General features: G+C 39.3%; 1 protein-coding gene and 1 pseudogene across 2 annotated transcripts in view; one reads left to right on the top strand and one right to left on the bottom strand.

Annotated features, from left to right (window-relative positions):
* Positions 1-19,143, bottom strand: part of Fhip1a (FHF complex subunit HOOK interacting protein 1A) — a 242,735-nt gene that overhangs the window by 139,378 nt on the left and 84,214 nt on the right. The window contains exon 1 of one of the 2 annotated variants that reach the window (XM_048813517.1): positions 10,786-15,249. The exons of the other annotated variant lie outside the window; for it this stretch is intronic. The gene's annotated coding sequence lies outside the window, so the exon portion shown is untranslated. Of the gene's footprint in view, positions 1-10,785; positions 15,250-19,143 lie in introns of those variants that run through there. 2 annotated transcript variants of the gene reach the window in all.
* Positions 177-3,927, top strand: LOC125619766 (annotated as a pseudogene).

The following is a 19,143-nucleotide window of genomic DNA, read 5'->3' as shown; positions in this document are numbered from 1 at the left end:
TCTCTCTCTCTCTCTCTCTCTCTCTCTCTCTCTCTCTCTCTCTCTCTCTCTCTCTGCAGGTCAAGCTGATCCTGAGACATGGAAATTAACTGGTCCCAGGACTCAGTTTGTTCCAATTCCAAGTAACTATTTTGGGGTTGGTCTATGATTCTAAGCCTTGTAAGAGTGAAAAAAAAATCAAATCTTAATCCCAAGAATCTTTCTCTGCAAGGATACAGCTGAATTTTGGGTTCAACCAGAAGTTGTAGATCAATGCTGTGCTCTGCTCACTGAGAGGGCATGTCAGAAAAAGAGCAGTCTGTTCTTTCCACCCTCCATCCCTTCACCTATAGCTCTGGCCTGGGGCCACCCACAGACACTATTTATTTTTAGTTCCTGGGCTCTGATGAGGAACCTCTAGATGGGCCTCAGGAAAAGGCTACCGACTCCAGAGCCAGCAACCAAAGGAGACAACACTGGCCAGAATCAGACCTCAGTACACTGCACGCAGACAGGTCCCCAGAGTCCTTTACCCCTAAACTAATGTGCTCTTTGTTGTTCTGAGATCTTAAGTTCTCAAGAGGTTGTTCTTCATTTGTAAATGCTGAATGCCTCTGAGATATTCTAAAATTAATCCATTTTCTCTCCCTGTCTCAATTGTGGACACCTAAATTGAATAACACATACGCTACACGACAAGTGGTGCGGCCCAGGACAATATGGCTGCATTTCGGTCCTTGGAATGAGCTTTACAGCAAACGACACGGACTTCTTTTTATCCCGGGGTGGAAGGCACAGGCTCCAACTGCTGCTGGTGCCCTCTCGGAGCTAAACGATATCTACTTACAGATAATATCATGAAATTAAAAGAATTTCAACATAAGAAGTTGGCTGTTGCATATAATTTTCCTGACACCAAAGAAACTTATTTTAGAAACTTGGAAGAGAAACTGACCCAGAACAAACTCATCTTAAAGGACGAGTTGAGAACTTTGCTTCATTTGAGTCAGACTCAGGATGATGTGGAGCTGGCTAAAAATGTCATGTACAGGTACCATACAGAGAACAGAAATGTCACTTTGGCGGAATAGAAGTTTGGACCTGTTTTCATGAGGCTGTGTTATGAGTTGGGTCTTGAGGAGTCTGCAATGGAGCTCATCAAAGACCAGCATTTACACGGTTTCTTCTCAGACTCCACATCATTCAATATTTTGATGGATATGTTATTTATCAAAGGCAAATATAAAAATGCCTTGGAAGTGTTGATAGAGATGAAAAACAAAAATGTGAAGTTCACCAAAGATACCTATGTCCTTGCTTTTTAAAAAATCTGTACTACATTAAGAGAAGAAGCTTTAATCAAGGAGACATTCTTTCCAGGAGAGCCTGCTGCTTTTCAGTGGTGTTAGCTCTGAACCAAAACCAGGTAGCAAAAGCTGCATCCATTTTTTCTCAAATCATGAATCCAGAGAGCATAACTTGCACAAATTTAAATATTATAATCCATATCCAGTCAAATATGTTGGAAACCCTGATAGATATACTAACGAATACTGCAGAAGGAAATTTATCAAGATTTGTGAAAAAACATGAGTTCTCAGAGGAAGTGTTGGTCAAGGTTAGGGAAAAAGTGAAGGATGCACCCAACCTTCTGGCCAAATTTGACGAGATCTATGGGAAACTGCACATAAATGGCCAGGTCACCACTTACACTTACTCTGCTCTGCCATACCCCCAGGGACAGGAAGTCCTATACATTGCTGAAACTGAAGATTATCAAACTGTTACACATTTTTAGAATCCCCAATGCCAGTCCCTGTTGGCTGAGTAACCTCATTTTCAGGCTTCCTCGGGTCTAAGGGGTCTGCTTCAAGTGAACGGTTGGCTTTTCTGAGATGTCAGGCATGTAACTTTGGTTGACGCTGTGCTAACACCAAGTCTTCTCCCTGAGTTCATTGAGTGGTGACATACTGAGCAGAGAAATTATTATGCTATACCACTGTGAAGACCCAGATTAGGCAGAGAAAGCTCCGCACCCTCAAAAAGGAGACTTCCCCTGTGCGAGATGCTGGGGGAAGAACGTGGCCATGCTCACCCTGACAATCGCCCTGAAAAATGGCCTTCGCTAAAAGTGGTCAATTCGGACTGATTTTTTTCAGGGAATAGTTACTTGCAAATTATACCCTTGCTGAATTTAAGAGATCTAAAGCCCTATCCTACTGTATTGGAAAACATGGATTTTCTTACTGCCCTGCCATCATTTTAGCTCTGTGACCCTGAAAAGGTATTTGAGGCTCATTTTATCATCTCCAAATAGTGCTTACATGTGATTGCATAATAATTTGAAATTTTTATTTAAATTCAGTAGAGTCATATTTTCTCAAAAATAAGAAAAATAAAAACACACCTGCGTAAAAAAAAAAAAAGTCACACTTATGGTAACTTTGAAATAGTATTTAAGCATTTATTATGCTTGCAGAATTGAAAATTCAGGACTTATTGGGTTACTCGAATGCTCTGAGCCATGTAAAATCATACAACCCTGTTATATAACCCCTACGTTATCTCCCTAATTCCATCTCTGTGTCTCTTCCCAACCATCTGTATACCTGCCCTGGAGAGGCCTGCCTGACAGATCAATCTTCCTACACCACCTCCTCCAGTCTTTACCTCAAAATAGCCTCTTCGGTTTTTATTTCTACATTCTGTCTTCTTCAGAATCCTACAGACTTAAAATATCTTAGAAAAGAAATTCTAAGTTCAGTCCTACTCCTGCTTCCAAGGTCAGCAACAGTCAACTTCTGTCTAAATATATATAATGCAAAATCTCGGATGAGCCCTAGCCCATGCTGTTCTTCTCATCTCCTCCTGATGCCCTGTATCCCTGGGAGTATCTTCATCTCTCTCCCAGAGACAGAAGTGTCATTCTCAGAGTATCTTTGAACTCATGGGGGAGGCCTGGCTGATTGCTCACCTAGCATGAGCAAGGCTCATGATCAGTACCAAAAAAAAGTTCTGAACTCATGCTGGGGGAGGGGATTCTCTAGGTCATTATAACTCAAAGTAAATAAAGGGCTGGGATGTAGTTCAGTGATAGAGCTCTTGCCTAGCAATGCGAAAAGCCCTGGGTTTACGGCCCAACACCACAATAAATAAATAAATAAATAATCATAGTGCCCCCCTGCTCACTTGATAGCTTTTTCCTACAAAATATAACATCAAATCCCAGAAATGGTACATATCTATAATCCCAGGTACCTGGGAACTTGAGACAGGAGGATCACTTGACTCTAGGAGTCAAGGCCAGCCCAGGCAACACAGTGAGACCTTGTCTCAAGAAAATACATACATAGTTATTGAGTTACTCAAATGCACTGAGCCATGTAAAAAGTATATGATTCTATTACAAAACCCCTACTTTATCCCTAATTCCATCTCTGTGCCTCTGTGACATATATATATGACATGAATCTAAGATCATCTGCCAAACCATTTGACAATATATGATACGAAATTAAAGATACTCTAGATAACCCTTCATTATAAAATACTAATTAATGCACATATTGGATGTAAAGAGATAATAAATGGATAATTAGGGTTACAAATAATACATATTTGATTTCTCTTTTGTAAAGGTGGGTAGAGTTGTCCTCTGTCTCAGGAAGCAAAGTTGATTTGCAAATAAATTTTAAAAATAATTACCACCATTCCAAATCTCTTCTCATATTACATGAATGGTTTCATATTATTATGTTCTGAAATTCAATACACTTTGAAGATATATCTTTTTTTTTTTTTTTTGGTATGTGTGAAAATACTTCCCTGACAAAGGTCAAAAAAATACAGCAGAGCCTTGCAGTCACAGTAAATATTTTATTAACTATCCAGTCCAAAAAAAAAAAAAAAATCACCCTTCTCTACAACTCTCCACCCAGGTCACTTCCCTTACCCTGTTTCCCACAACCCCCTGGTTCAAGAACATGATTTATTAATCCACATGTGCTAGACTCTGAGACCTGATCTTTAGCTTTCTGAGAAAACCATATGGCAAAGCATCTTTAAATAAAAGTCGCTGACCAAGTCTTGGCAGACCATCAGTCTCAGGGGTGTAGCATAATCTGTCCTACTTTATCAAAAGAGCCTTTTCAAGTCTGACTACTGATCCCTTCCACAGCTAACTCTAGGCAAACAAAATTGGTTTGCAGATGGTTTAGAGCTCTGAAGATTATCAAACTGTTACACATTTTTAGAATCCCCAAATTATTTAGTGCTAGCCACTGGGTATGAAAGGAAGGTTTTTGTTGTTGGTGGTGGTTTGTTGTTAATGTCCCTGAATAGCACATGATGTAGCTGTCAGTCCACAGCCTGCTGGGACAACACTACCCCACTGTGCACACCAGGGAGAGCCAGGGTTATGTCATTTTCCTGTCGTGACACAGTCATTACATGGTTGGTGTCAGCCCATGTTTTCAATGTAGTTAAAGAATTCTTATGATGCCACACTGAAACATTTGTTCTACTAAATGAACTTCATATTCTTGTTCTGCAATTGCACTGGGCCCATTCTGTTTCTCTGCATTTGTCCCTTACTTTTCTTGGAGGAAACTAATAAGAGTTACAACTCCATCAAAGTCCCACAGACAGAAAAACTAAATTCTTCTAGCAAGCTTATTCCTTGCAGGTTCCCAGGTGGTGGAGTGCTTCTCCCCAGTGCAAGGGGGCACACTAAACTCCAAAGATCTAAGTATTTCACTATGAGAATGCCAAACTTTCTCTCCAACAGACTGCTTTGGGGCACATGCTAACCTTTAACCCTCTGCCTCAGATTCCCAGTCAATTTAGTTCCTGCCCTCCATCCTTACTAATTAGAATTCCACTCAGATTTGTTTGGAATGCAGAACAACAGGACTGTCCCCTGTACATGAATCCCAACCATAGAGGACCCAAAGGGAAGTGTCAGCCCATACTGGTCAGATGATTCTATTTTCACAAACTATGAAGAGTCTAAAAAGACAAGTACCGATATCAAGTCAGCCTCACCAACAGTAATGCAAATTCAACTATTCTTACACCTTTCCGTTTAGTGATTCTTTTCAAATATTTTTTAAGTCTGTATCTCCCCACATTTAACTGGAATAACATTTCTCAGGAAAAACCTTTGCAACTCACTTATCCTGAAGCATTTATGAGTAACCAGCCATGGTGCTTAAATTGGCCACTGATCGTTTCCAAGTTGATTTTTCCCCTTTATGGCCTTGATAGGCAATTAGTAATACCAGCTTTGGAAGAACTCTGGGCTAGACTAACATGAGTGCGCCCTCCAGCAAGAACGCTGGGGCCTCCCTCAGTGGTTCATTAAGCACTGTAAGTATTAAAGTAAATATTCTATGGAAAATCATGACTCTATCCTGAGATAATTCCCCAGACAGTGTATTAATCGGGATGCTGGAAGTTACAGGTGACAGAAAACCAACTCAAAGTTGCTTAAGCAAAATGGAAAACACATTAGCTCATCTAGATGAGAAGACATCTTGGATAACTCACAAAATGGAAGAAAACTAGAATCAGGACTCTACTGTCAAGAAACGCATTTGCTCTCACCCACTGCCCACCTCAGCCTCTGTTACCCTGTATGTCTGTGCCTAAAGGCTTCCCTCTCTTCTACTCCATGTGTGTCCCCCTGTGACTCAGGAAATAAGCTCCAGGCTATCATTTGTCCAGCATTTCCACCCTAAAAACAAAAATGCCTTACCCACTAACCACATCACAAAAATCCAAGGGAGGATTCCCACTTGATCCATCAGCGCCTTTCCCTGAACCATCACTGCAGCCTGGAAGACAGGGATCTCTTATTAGCCAGGCCAAGGTCGCATGCCCACTTTCATGGCTAGGAGTGGGAGGCAGGAAATGGGGAGGTCATAAATGAACATGATTATCATCATTATCAAAACCACAGGAGGTGGAAAAGCACACCCTAGGTGGAGAGGCTGCTATTACCACACGGCAGGGAGAGCAAATCATCCTGGACAGCCATAAGCACTAGGGACTAGTCACCACTGACTCCTGCCACGCAAAGGTGTGGTGGCCATCTATTCAGGTGTCATTGCTAGACTTCTTTAAATCTTTCAGAAGGGTAAGGCAACCGGCCAATCAGTGGATGACCACTATGAAGCATATTAATACATTCTTGAACAACAATTTTGAATAGCCGAACTCTGAATGCTCACAAAAAGAGAATATCCTCAAATTCTCTGCTAAGTTCTTATCAAAAGCTTAGTAAAAATAAATAGCATTCAAGGAAGATTACATGAGGAATTTGCTGTCCATCTAGAACTAGTCATTACCAGCCGAACAGCCAATTTGTTATTTGTTTGTTTTTGTTGTTGCTAGCAGTATTTGGTTTCACTTACGTATTAGCCTCCACCTTCTTTGAGGTTAAAACATCTGCTAGGTCCTTGCTAGGGGTTGGTGCAGGCAGTCTAAGGAGGGGGTCTGGGTTAAGCTTCTCTGCTCCTATCATAGGGACAGAAGAATGGACGGAACTCTGTACCTCTGTACACACTGCAGCCACTCTGCAATCTTGACAGTGGGTCGCCCAAAGAAAAACACATTGAAGAAAGAGGGAAAGAGAGAAAGCTTACTGATGACAACATGAAGATATCTATCATAGAAATATCTGTTATGTGAGATAAAATTCCTTGCTGTTAAATTGAATTAGGGGTGCAATGCTCTGGATTTAGAGAAAGAGATATGGCAAAAATTCTCTTTACCCATCATGCTCAGATTTGGATACTGAATTGTTCATTTAAAAAGTTAACCAGTTGATAGAATGGTAAAAAGTATATAACTGTTATTTTCACTTCATCATATGAATCTGCATTAAGCATTCATCCACGAAGCTTTTCGGTAGGAAGTGTTTTGTGTAGACACTCTGCTTTTTGGCATCCTACACCTCCTTTCTAGCATAAGACTCCCTTTAATGTATACTTTCATCATTTTTCCATTTGGGTCTCTGAGTTTGGTGGTTTTGTTTTGTTTTGTTTGTCGTACTTGGAACCAAACTCAGTGGTACTCCACCACTGAGCTATACCCTCAGTCTATTTTATTTTTTATTCTGAGATAGGGTTTCGCTAAATTGCCCAGGCTGCCCTTGAACCTGAGATCTTCCTGCCTCAGCCTCCTGAATCACTGGGATTGTAGGCATGCACCACCAAACCCAGCCAGTTTGAGTTTCTTTAATGTAAATTAATAATTTTAATGAAGATTAATAAAGACACTATGACACTTTCTAAACAAGCCAAGCAGAGAATTTTTAAGGAACTTTTACATTTTTTCACAACCATTTACAGCTGTGTCACCCATTCACAATTAAAAGATAATTTTTTTCTTGACACACTCTCATCAAGTTCTTCTAAAGCATTAAACTTGCTTTTCTGAGAAACAAACATCTTCTTGCACTCATATTTAACTGGTTCTTATGATGCTTAACTAAATTTTTTAATCATAGTAAAAAATAAATATAATTTGCACAAACACACAGCGGGCTGCTGGTAGGCAAAATTCAACTGGAGGCAGCACAGGTCCCAGGTCAAGGTTAACATCCAGGAGGTGCTACTGTCCTAGCATGCTGTGGATGGCAGTTCTCACTTACAGGGAGAACATGGAGAGCTGGATGACCACGGAATCTGGGGAAGTTAAGGTAGGTGAAGACGCTTCCATCTCAGCAGATACCTGATTGTTAAACATTTTCTCCTGTTAATAATGTCTTTTTTTAGTTGTAGATGATCATAATACCTTTATTTATCTTTATGTGGTGCTGAGGATTGAACCCAGTGCCTCACACATGCTAGGCAAGCACTCTACCACTGAGTCATAACCCCAGCCCAATAATGTCTTTTGATAGACAAAAGTTTTCAATTTTTATGAAGTCCAATTTAATTTTTCTTTTGTTGTTCATATGGTGCCAAATCTAAGAACTCATTGCCAAATTCAAGGTCATGAAGCTTTAACCCTGAGTTGTCTTCTAAAAACTTTTACAGCTTTAACTCAGATTTATTTAGATCTGTAATCCATTTTGAATTCATTTTTGAATATATTGTACGGTTTTACCTTTGTTCTTCTACATATGGTTATCTAGTTGCCCCAGTGCTGCTTGTTAAAGAAACAATTCTTTACCCATTAAATGTTCTTTTAACTCTTATTTAAAAAAACCAAAGGGTCATAAATGTCCAGGTTTATTTCTGACTCTCAATTCAATTCTATTGGTCTGTATGTCTATCCTTATGCCAGTACCACAGTGTTTGGGGAAGAGGGGGAGCACTGGATGTTCTGTTTCATCCTATGGTGCCGGGGATCAAACCTAGGGCCTCACACATGGCAGGCACCACACCTCCAGCCCTGCCACACTGTTTTATCACTGCAGTTTTGAAATATGCTTCCAAATCAAGAAGTGTTAACTTCTGCAACTTTGTTCTTCTTCTTTGTTATTATTTTGACTAATCAGGGACCCCTTGGAATTAATTCCATATAAATTTGAAGACTGACTCACAGATCACTTTGGGAAATACTACCAATAACAATATCAAGTCTTTTGATCCATACTGGAAAATCTTTTTACTTATTTCAGCCAGGTTCTGTAATTTCTGTTGCATGAGTCTATCACCTCCTTAGTTAAGTTTATTCCTAGATATTTTATTCTTTTGGGTGCTATTATAAATAGAATTATTTTTATTAATTTCCTTTAGATTGCCTCATTGCTGGAATTGTTTCTAAACGTTGATCTTATACCCTGTGACTTTGCTGAATTCATTTATTAGCTCTAAGAGATTTTGTGCATGGGAATTTGGGGTAATTTTCTATATATAGAATTATGTCATTTGCAAACAGAATTAGTTTTATTTTTTCCTTTCCAGTGTGGATGTCTTTGATTTCCTTCCCTTGCTTACTGGCTCTTAATGTTCAAATGCTATTTGAACAGACATCCTTATCTCGTTCCAGATCTTAGAGGGAATGTTTTCAGTCCTTCGCCATTGAGCATGTCATCAGTTGTGAGCTTTGCACAAATTCCCTTTATTGTGTAAAGGTAGTTCCATTCTGTTCCTAGTTTACTGGGTGTTTTAATCATGAATGGGTGTTGAATTTCATCAAACGCTTTTTCTTTGTTTCCTGAGATAATGATGAAGTGGGCTTTTGTCCCTATTAATGTGGTGTATTACATTGATTTTCCTTGGAGTTATATGGGGATTACAGTTAACATCCTAAATTTGTAACAATCTGGTTTGAATTGATGCCAACTGAGCAACAACAGCATTCACAAACTATCCTCATTCAGCTCTGACCCTTCCCTGAATTTATATTGGAGTTTTCAAAAATTAAACCTTTATATATCATATGCCCCACTAAAATAGATTTATAATTATTGTTTCATGCATGTCTTTCAAATATATTTGTTCAAACAACTTCCATTATTGTACCTTTCAGCTCCAGAATTTCTCACTGGTTCTATTTTATAATCTGATCTCTTTATTGATACTACTTGGTCATACAGTGTCCTCCAGATTTTCCTCTGTCCTCTCCCCTCACTTCCTCAAGCCCTTTCAGCTCACTTATGCAATTACATGTAAGGTCTTCATCTAGTAAGTCAAACACCTGGGCTTCCTCAAACACAGGATCTATCAGTTTCTCCCTTTCCTATGGATGGGCCATACTTTCCTGCTCTTTAGATGCTTTGTGATTTTTTTTTCTTTGTGAACCAGGTGTTCTAATAAGGATTTCAAATCCAGAACATATAAGAATTCTTAAAATTCTACAATAAAAAGACAAACAACCCAATTCAAACGAGGCAAAGGACCTTAAATAGATATTTCTCCAAAGCAGATATATAAGTGGCCAACACACAGATGAAAAAATGTTCAAATTCATCAAAGGAAAACACAATGAGATCCACTTCACATCTACCAGAATGCCGGTAACAAAAAAAAATTTAATTAAGCAAATCAGAAAGTAACAACTCAACTGTTGGTAAGGATATGGGGGAAGAGAAGCTCTCAAACATTGCTAGTGAGAGAATAAAACAATATAATCACTGTGGAAAAGTCTGGCAGTTCCTCATAAAGGTAAAACGGAATTACCACATAGCCTAGCAATCCTTCTTATACACTACCAGAACTGAATACAGCTATTCAAACAAATACTTGTGAATATACATAAACACATACTTCACGAATTTTCACAACAGCGTGATTCACAATAACCAAAAGGTGGTTACTCACAATAACCATCAACAGATGAATAAACAAATTGTTAGCTGGTATGGTGTTGCACACCACCCAGCAACTTGGGATGTTGAAGAGGAGGATCTTAAGTTTGAGGCCAGTCTGGGCAACTTAGCAGGACTCTGTCTTAAAATGAAAAGGGCAGAGGATATAATTCAGTGGTAGAGTACCCCTGGGTTCAAACCCAGTACTGCAAAAAGAAAAAAAAAAGTGATATATGTATCTAATGGAATATTATTCAGACATAAAAAGAAATAAAGTATTGATGAATGTTTTATAACTTAAATGAACTTCAAAAACATGATGGTAAGTGAAAGAACCAGACACAAAAGGTCTTTTTTTTTTTGAACACAAAAGGCAAATCCATAAACACAGAAAGCAGATCTGTGGATGGCAGGGGACTGGGGGAGAGGAAATGGACAATGATCATTTAAAGGGCACAGAGGTTCTTGTGGAGAGATGAAAAGGCTTGAAATTAGGGGCAGCGGTTGCACAAAATTATAAGTTACTAAATGCCTGTGAGTTTTACCTTTTAAAGTGGTTCACTGCACACTGTGTGAATTTTACCTCAATCAAAAAAGGAAAGAGAGGGGCTGGGGATGTGGCTCAAGCGGTAGCGCGCTTGCCTGGCATGCGTGCGGCTCGGGTTCGATCCTCAGCACCACATACAGACAAAGATGTTGTGTCTTTCGAAAACTAAAAAAAAAATAAATAAATATTAAAAAAAAAAAAGGAAAGAGAAAACTTCTGTCACTTAAACTTTATCTCTAAGTCAACCCTAAGCAGCAGAGCTTCGTGCTTCAACCTCACTGCTTTACATCCTGAAAGGATGGCTTCTACTAAACCACACTCTGACGTCATGAGCTTGGCTTAAGCTGAGGGACTCTCAAGCACACAGCTACGTGAAAAAAACACACGGCAGCTGGTGTAGGCAAGCTGCTGAGAGAATGTGGTGTCTCTGGTCCCCCACTGCCCTCTGCTCAAGGACCCTCAAGAGGAATTTCTTGGATCCCCATTCCTTAAAAGGCTCCTGGGTGACTAGTGTGTCATGCTCAAGATGCTGTGTGACTGGTAAATGGGTGCATTAGAGGCATTTGGGGAGGTGCCCTATCCATGCCACCTTCCACCTTCCCCCTTCCCCCTTCCAGCTGCATATTTGATATTACTGGGGAAGACATACACGGGGCAGCCAGCAAATTATGACTTGTGTAGCCCGACTTAAAAAGAACAAATTGAATCCGGGCATCTCCTTCTCAAGTATTTGAATAGTAAAAGATAAATCAGAAAAAGTAAACCAAATTAAGTCACACTGACAGCAGAAGCCTGGAACAAGGTCCTCAAACTCTGGAGCTAAGGTCTATATCTTACAAGACCCACAACTTACTAATGAACAAAAAAGGGTATGATTCGAAAAACACACTTGTACGTAACACATGATCAAAGAAGAAATCCCAAGGGAAAAATTTAAATATTTTAAACTAAGAAAAGTAAAAAAGACAATAGAACTTGAGATGCAGTAAAAGGAGTGCTTAGGAGGAGACGTATGCCACTGAATGCACACATTAGAAAAGAAATATCCAAAGTCAATAACCTAAGCTTTGACCTCAGGAAACAGTAAAAAGAAGGACAAATTGGATCCTAAGTAAACAGAAGAAAAACTAGAGCAGAATCAATGATTGAAATAGAGAATTAACTGAGAAAGTCAACTAAACCAGGAGCTACTTCTCTGAAAAGATCGATGAAACTGATCATTCTTTAGCCAGGTTAACTAAGACGAAAAGATAGAAAATACAAATTATTAATATTAGAAATGAAGGTTGTGCCATCACCACTGACTCCCAGGACACCATAAGAAAAATAAAAGGATGATCATAGCACAGCTCAAGTCCCTAAACCTTACTGTATCATAATTGACAACTGCCTACCTACTTCATAGCACTGAAGAAATCAAGTGAGAAAAAAATGCGTAAAAGTACATCAAATTATACTGTTACCTCATTGTAGAACCATTAATTTAATTAACACTGCCCTGAGTGACTAGATAACCAAGAGTTCACAAAATCAAAACAACAGATTTAATCTTGGATTTTGTTGCATTTTCACACTGGTATTAATGGTAACAGACTGCAGCTCCCAGCCTCAGAAGCCACCTCAATGCACAGGCACTAAAGACCCCCAGAGAAATGACTTAAAGGTTCAGCTTCTGCAGACAGCAGCAGGACCCCACATCTCTCAATACCACTAAATACCTGACAATGTTGCCATTCTACATTTTTGTAGAAGATGAATTTATTTTCCAAAGTTTTCTGCCAGACTCTTTTATAGGAACCTATTTACCTAGCTACCAATTTATTTGAAAAGTTAGGAAAACAGAAACATACCCCAAAGATTCTTAATCTATGAGATATGTCACAGTTAATGGTAACAAATCGGACTTTTCTCCTCATGTAGAAATCCAGCCATATCAATAACCATATTGCAAATCAATAGAGCATCTGCTTCATCTTTTTTTTATTTGTAGATGGACACAATACCTGTATTTATTTGTTTATTTTTATGTAGTGCTGGGGATCGAACCCAGTGCCTCATACATGCTAGGCAAGCGCTCAACCACTGAGCCACAAGCCCAGCCCTCACTTCATCTTTAAAAAAGAAAAAAAAAAAAGTCAATTGGCAGGGGCTGGTGCAGCTTGTGGGACAGCACCTACCTGCCTGGTTGTGTGAGGCCCTGGGTTCCTTCCCTTCCACAGCAAAAGGAAAAACCAATCCAACCAGCAAAACACTGCTTAAGTTTTTGGGTGTGCCTAAAGAAAGACCACTCTCAAAGAAAGAAGCTGTATTCTTATGTATTCTTATCCATAATCTCTTTCCTTAATTTGTTTTCTATCATAATTACATTGGCTTACATAGTGCACATACATATTAACACAGCTGCACTTAATTATAAATGCACATAACAAAAAATAGAGGCTATGTTGACGATAAACACAAAGATAAAGCTTTAGGAACATCCTCTGAAATTTTAGGAAAGTAAATTTCACTTGGGAGTGTTTCTGTCCATCTAAATAGCACAAGTATATGTATTAAAAATTCATAATCTTCTGAACTTGTGTCTATTGACCAAATTGAAGGAAAACTGCCCCCTCTACATACAGCCACTTTATTTTATGAAATAATTTAAATTTGGTGTTTATTCTGCTATATTGCTGCTGATCTCACTGAAATTTAAATTCTATGTATTTTGCTAACCACACCAAAACTAAACCCCATAGGGGGCTTTATTCCTATGCTCTTCAGCAAATCGATATTTGCACAGTGAAACCTGAATTTAACTGAGTGCCATTCTAACCCATATCCCTGAGAGTCCCACAACCCAGGACAGTGGCAGCATACTTTCCAGGGCCTAGGCAATTTCTGTCAGCTAAAAATACTTTCAACATAAAGGTATACACTAGTGTGTCCATTGGAGAAATACATAATTTAATACCTCCAACAATTTCATTTATCTTCCTGACAAGGTATTTCAAAGAACTGGGTTTAGAGTTTTGTTCTGGAAATGTCTGAACTTACCTCCTTGAAGACCTAAAATTATCTTTGGCTAGTTAGGTCCTTAACTCCAAGGCCACTAATACCAATTAAAGTTTCAATAGTAGTCACAGTGTGGCCTGCACTGCTTTAAGTACTTTACATGTAAACCAAAAGAGTCCTCACAACAATCCTATAATACAGGTAAGTATACTATTATTTTCCCTGTTTTACAGTTTGGGAAACTGAGGCAGAGAGTAGTTAAATAACTTGCCCCAAATGACTTGGGGCAGAACCAGTATTCCAACCCATGCAGATGATTCCCAAAGGCAGTACTCTTTTTTTATAGTATTCCTTAGGTCCCAGAGTAGTTAAAATTTTTCTTTAACTGAAAGGATTTTACTTGAAGAGAATGGATGGTCTCAATCCAATCCAGGGGCAGTAGTGAGGGCAGATTTTTCTATGTCAATTATTAACAAATAATAAATTAGTAGGTTATACCCCATTACTTAACAGAAAGTTGTCTCTTTTATTGAGTTGCTTGCATATCAAATGGTCCTTCTGGAACCTAAAGAAATGAAAAGTGGTCATAAAGTTCCCTTAGCTGCTAATTAAAAATCTCTATGTGTGGTCCCTCGTTTCTCTGCATAAATTTTTAAATTTTTCCATGTCCTCCTGGACATTTCTATATCGGCAATTACAAGTCATTAAAGCAGTCACTTGTAATGATCTCATAGTGGCCATAAATTAACTTTGCAAAGATTCTACCTGAAAATAGTTGAACCTCTCAACGGTAGCAAGGTTTGCTCTACTGACTTCAATCTTCACAATGAAAAAGTTCTAGAAGAAAATGGAGGGAAAACTGAACTCAAAGAGAACAGAGGGGAATGCAGAGCTAAGTTCCAACTGGCTTGCACAAGGACTCCATGGTCACTCTGTAGCTGTGCTTACTCTATAAGGTCACATTCTAGAGCATGGCCAAAGAAAACTAGGGCCTTAAGGAAAACCAGAGGTGTAGAACCTCCAGGAACACAAGCAGTAGGGGTGGTTAAGTCAGCCAGGCAGGACTCGAACTGAGCACAGCTGGCTTCAGGGAAAAGAGCAAGATCTTTTAAGTAGGGAAGCCACAAGACGCAGAGTTTCCTGCCCAGAGAAGGAAGCAGAAGTTGATATCAAAGCCACTAGGGTTCCAGTTCTTAGGAAACAAGCTGGCAGAAGAAAAGCAGATCTGAGCTGGGCATAGTGGTACACGCCTGTAATCCAACAACTGGAGAAACAGAGATAGGAGGATCGTAAGTTCAAGGCCAGCCTTAGCAACTTAGCAGACTCTGTCTCAAATAAAAAATAAACTAAAAAGGAAGGGGAAGTAGTTCAGCGGTAAAAGCACCTCAAGGTTCAATCCCCAGCAAGAGGAAGAGGAAGAGGAGGAAGAGGAGGAGTGGTGGTAATGGTGGTGATGGTGGTGGGTGGTAGTGGTGGTGGTTGTTGTTGGTGCTGGTAGTTGGTGGTGGTTGGTGGTGGGTAGTGGTGGGTTGTGGTGGTGGTGCTGGTGTTGGTGGTTGGTGGTGGTTGGTGGTTGGTGGTGGTGGGTGGTGGTGGGTGGTGGTGGTAGGTGGTGGTGGTGGTGGTCCGGGGTCCAGATACACAAGAAGAGTGAGTCAGATGGCAGCTTTGGAGGTTTTACTGTCTTCAGCCTTTTTTTTTTTGTCTCCTACCCACCAGTGAATATTCTAACCTCATTAACTTCTACCCCAAAATATAAGTACACATTTTCAGCCCCCACATGCACTCTTGTTCTCCTCCAACACATGTCAAAATGAGAACCAGGAAAGGGATAGTTATCCCTTCTATTTATTGCTTAATAACTTTCTGAATCTGTCTAAAGAAGCTCACACATTTGCTTGTTAACATTTTACTTTTAAGATTGTAAGGCTTCATCTTTTAATGAAGCTACCAACAGATAGGGAAAACATTAGGGAGGAAGGGAGCTCCATAAGACATCCCTAGACAGACAGTCAACACTATTTCACTTTCAAGGATACCAGGGCCAAACACAGCACAGCCTCCCCTATACAGACTGCCCTCCCCTACTCTAGATAGGGGAGGCTGTTTGTTTGTTTTGGTACTAGAAATTGGATCCATGGTGTCTCACATGTTATGCATAAGCTGTACCACTGAGCTACATACCTAGACCCATGGACCAAATCTGACCAGCCACCTCTATTTTTTTTTTAATGGCCCACCAGCTAAGAATAGTTTTTGCATTTTAAAATGGCTGAGTAAATTAAAAAGACACAGAAAAATAGACACAGAAAGTGTATATACAAATGTATGCATGTTGCAAAGCCTAAAATATCTTTAAAATATACTTACAAATGGACTCTTTCAAGTCCTTGAGACAACTGTTCTTAGGACATATTTGTGCTGGCTGCTCACCCTTCCCTATCAAACAATCCCCAGAGGGGAAGAGGTTGCTGCAGAGTCCTCTATAGAAGTAACCCCTAAATTTATATGTGTACCAAACACTAGGGTTTCTCAACCTCTGCATTATTGACATTATTGAATAAGAAAAAAAGCAGACATTTTTTTTTAAGTTGGTAAGGAAGATTTTGTTCATCATTACTACAATAAGAATCAAGATTATCACAACAAAGGAGAGAGATCAGGCCCAACTCTGAAAACAACCAGACGGGTAGGGATTAGAATCAATGGGCAGAATGAGAGGCCAGTGGACAGAAAAGGACTAAGACACTTCAGGGCTAGGGGTATTCTCAATGAAGGCAGGCCAGAGTCATCAAATAACCAGGGCAGAAAATGAGAAATGTAATCAGACATCCAGGCTGGGGGCTTCTCACTAGCAGGACTCTTGCTGAAGCTTGGCTGAGCAGGCTGAAGTCAGGCCAAGTCAAGAAAAGGAAGCAGAGGAGCCTAACTCAAATTTGGTGAAGGTGAAAGTTCACACTTGGGATCATATAATTCTTTGTTCGGGGACCATTTTGCCTGTCCTAGAAAGTTGAGCAACATATCCAGCCTCTGCCCACTCACGGCCAACAGCACGCACACGCATGCACGCACGTGTACAAACACACGCACACACAAGTTGTAACAATCAAAAAAGCCTCGAGACAGGGGCAAATATTCCCTGGAAGCAAACACTGCCCCAGTTGAGGACCACTGCTTTAGGCCTGGGGCTGGCAAGCTTTTTCGGCAATGGGCCACAGAGAAAATACTCTTGGCTTTGCTATATGTGCACACTTTCTGTGCTTATTCTTCTCTGTCCCTTCTTTTTTTTTCCAACCATGTAAAAAGTGATAATTTTTCTGAGCTAATAGACCATTAAAAAAGGATGGGGATGGCTGGCCAGCTTTGGTCCATGGGCAATAATCTGTCATATTCTATTTTAGACCAAGTACCACTTTTCAAATAGATACCAATGGCACGCAGATAATATCATACTTGACAAAATATATATTTATTAAAATTATGACTAGAGGTCTAATAACTTTCTATCAATATTGTTTACTCAACTGGGGGATACTAGAGGCAGGACCCACAGCACGTTTTTACAGTAGGAAGGCATGCTTGTTCTCAAAGCACTGCTTTAAAATGTTCCCACAAATCTGCCCTTTGCCCATAAATCCTAAACCTGACATTCTTATTCTTAAATACCAAAACTCTCAATTCCTCAATGCTGATTTAGGGGTTTGGTTTCGTCATTACTATTGTTTTTATTTGAGAGTGTTTTGGTTTATACTTAACATGTTGTTCATATTCTCTCTCCTTATCTAACATTCTGAAATGCATTTCTAAAATTAATCTATTCCTGGCCTGAATGAAATAAGTCATTGGGATACCTTATCTTCGTTAGGGGCCCATCACATGAAACCTACCACGACTCTCTCAGCTTTTGCCTCTAAAAGCATATATGTACTTCTATATTAATAACAGGATTACGCTGGAAATGACGACAGGCTAAAACTGACCATGGGCTTAATGGTGTACCACGATACAGTTACTAAGTGTGAGAATCTCAGCTCTCTGTGCTTTTGTTTCTAACAGCTTCAACATTCACCATTGGGGCAGCAGAAGGGGAACCAGAAACTTTCATTTATTTCAATTTACTAGATTCCATAAGGTAAAGTATGAACTATGGCAGGGCGGAGCCAGAGAAGGTCATCTAAACCAATGCAGGAAAACATGTCTAATATGTAGATCCCAAATCGTATATATCTGCTATGGACTTATTCCTCTTTGATGAAAATATCAACATTAAAATTTCAGCTTTTGTTGATGTGATGGCACACGCCTGTAGTTCAGCTCTCAGGAGACTGTGGGGAGAGGATGGCGTGAGCCCAGAAGTTTGAAAGCAGCCTGCAAAATCCCAACACACAGAAACACAAAATCAGCTCTGATACTGAGACCTTCAATTGCAAAGCAACTGCTTCTCATCAAAACAGCAGACATACTTTTTATTTTTAATTTAACTCACTTTTTAAAATATTTTTTTAGTTATACGTGGACACAATGTCTTTATTTTTATGTGGTGCTGAGGATCAAACTCAGTGCCTCATATGTGCAAGGCAAGTGTGCTGCCACTGAGCCACAGCCCCAACCCAATTTAACTCATTTTTAAATCATAAAAACAATATATAGTTACTGCAAGAAAGTATAGAAAATATATAAGACAGTAAAAACCTCTCATAGCACCATATGAGAGATAAACTATTTTTAAAGCTTTAATATATTTCTTTATAGTCTTTCTTTTATACTTTCTAAAAAATTGCATCAATTTTATAAAATCAAGAGCATAATGTGTTTCTGTGTATACAATGTTGATTTTTGTTTCTTCCATTTACTATTCTCCAGTATTAACCCAAGTCATTAAATTCTTCCCCAAATCCCATTTTAACAGTAGTTCATTCTCTACTATAACTCTTCCCTGATTATTGAACTCAGCTTATTACAATTTTTCACTATCAGAAATGCTCTTCAGTGAACAAATTAATACAAATAATTTGGGGAGATCTGGCTTTTTATGATGGATCTGTACAGAAGAATGACCAGAAGAAATTACAGATTCCTTATTTCTTGACATGTATTGTCAAATCTTTTGCCAAGTGTTCTAGCACCTTACACTGCCATCAGCAGATTCTTGGGTACATTTCTTTCTTTTTTTTTTTTTGATTTTTTATTTTTTATTGTGGGTTGTTCAAAACATTACAAATTTCTTGATATATCATATTCCACACTTTGATTCAAGTAGGTTATGAACTCCCACCTTCACCCCATACACAGATTGCAGAATCACATCAGTTACACATCCATTGATTTACATATTGCCATACTAGTGTCTGTTGTGCTC

The sequence above is a fragment of the Marmota marmota genome, unplaced genomic scaffold (genome assembly GCF_001458135.2).
Source record: "Marmota marmota marmota unplaced genomic scaffold, marMar, whole genome shotgun sequence".
Lineage (NCBI taxonomy): Eukaryota > Metazoa > Chordata > Mammalia > Rodentia > Sciuridae > Marmota > Marmota marmota.
Note: the sequence above shows the minus strand (reverse complement) of the source record. Positions and strands in the feature narration are given on the sequence as shown.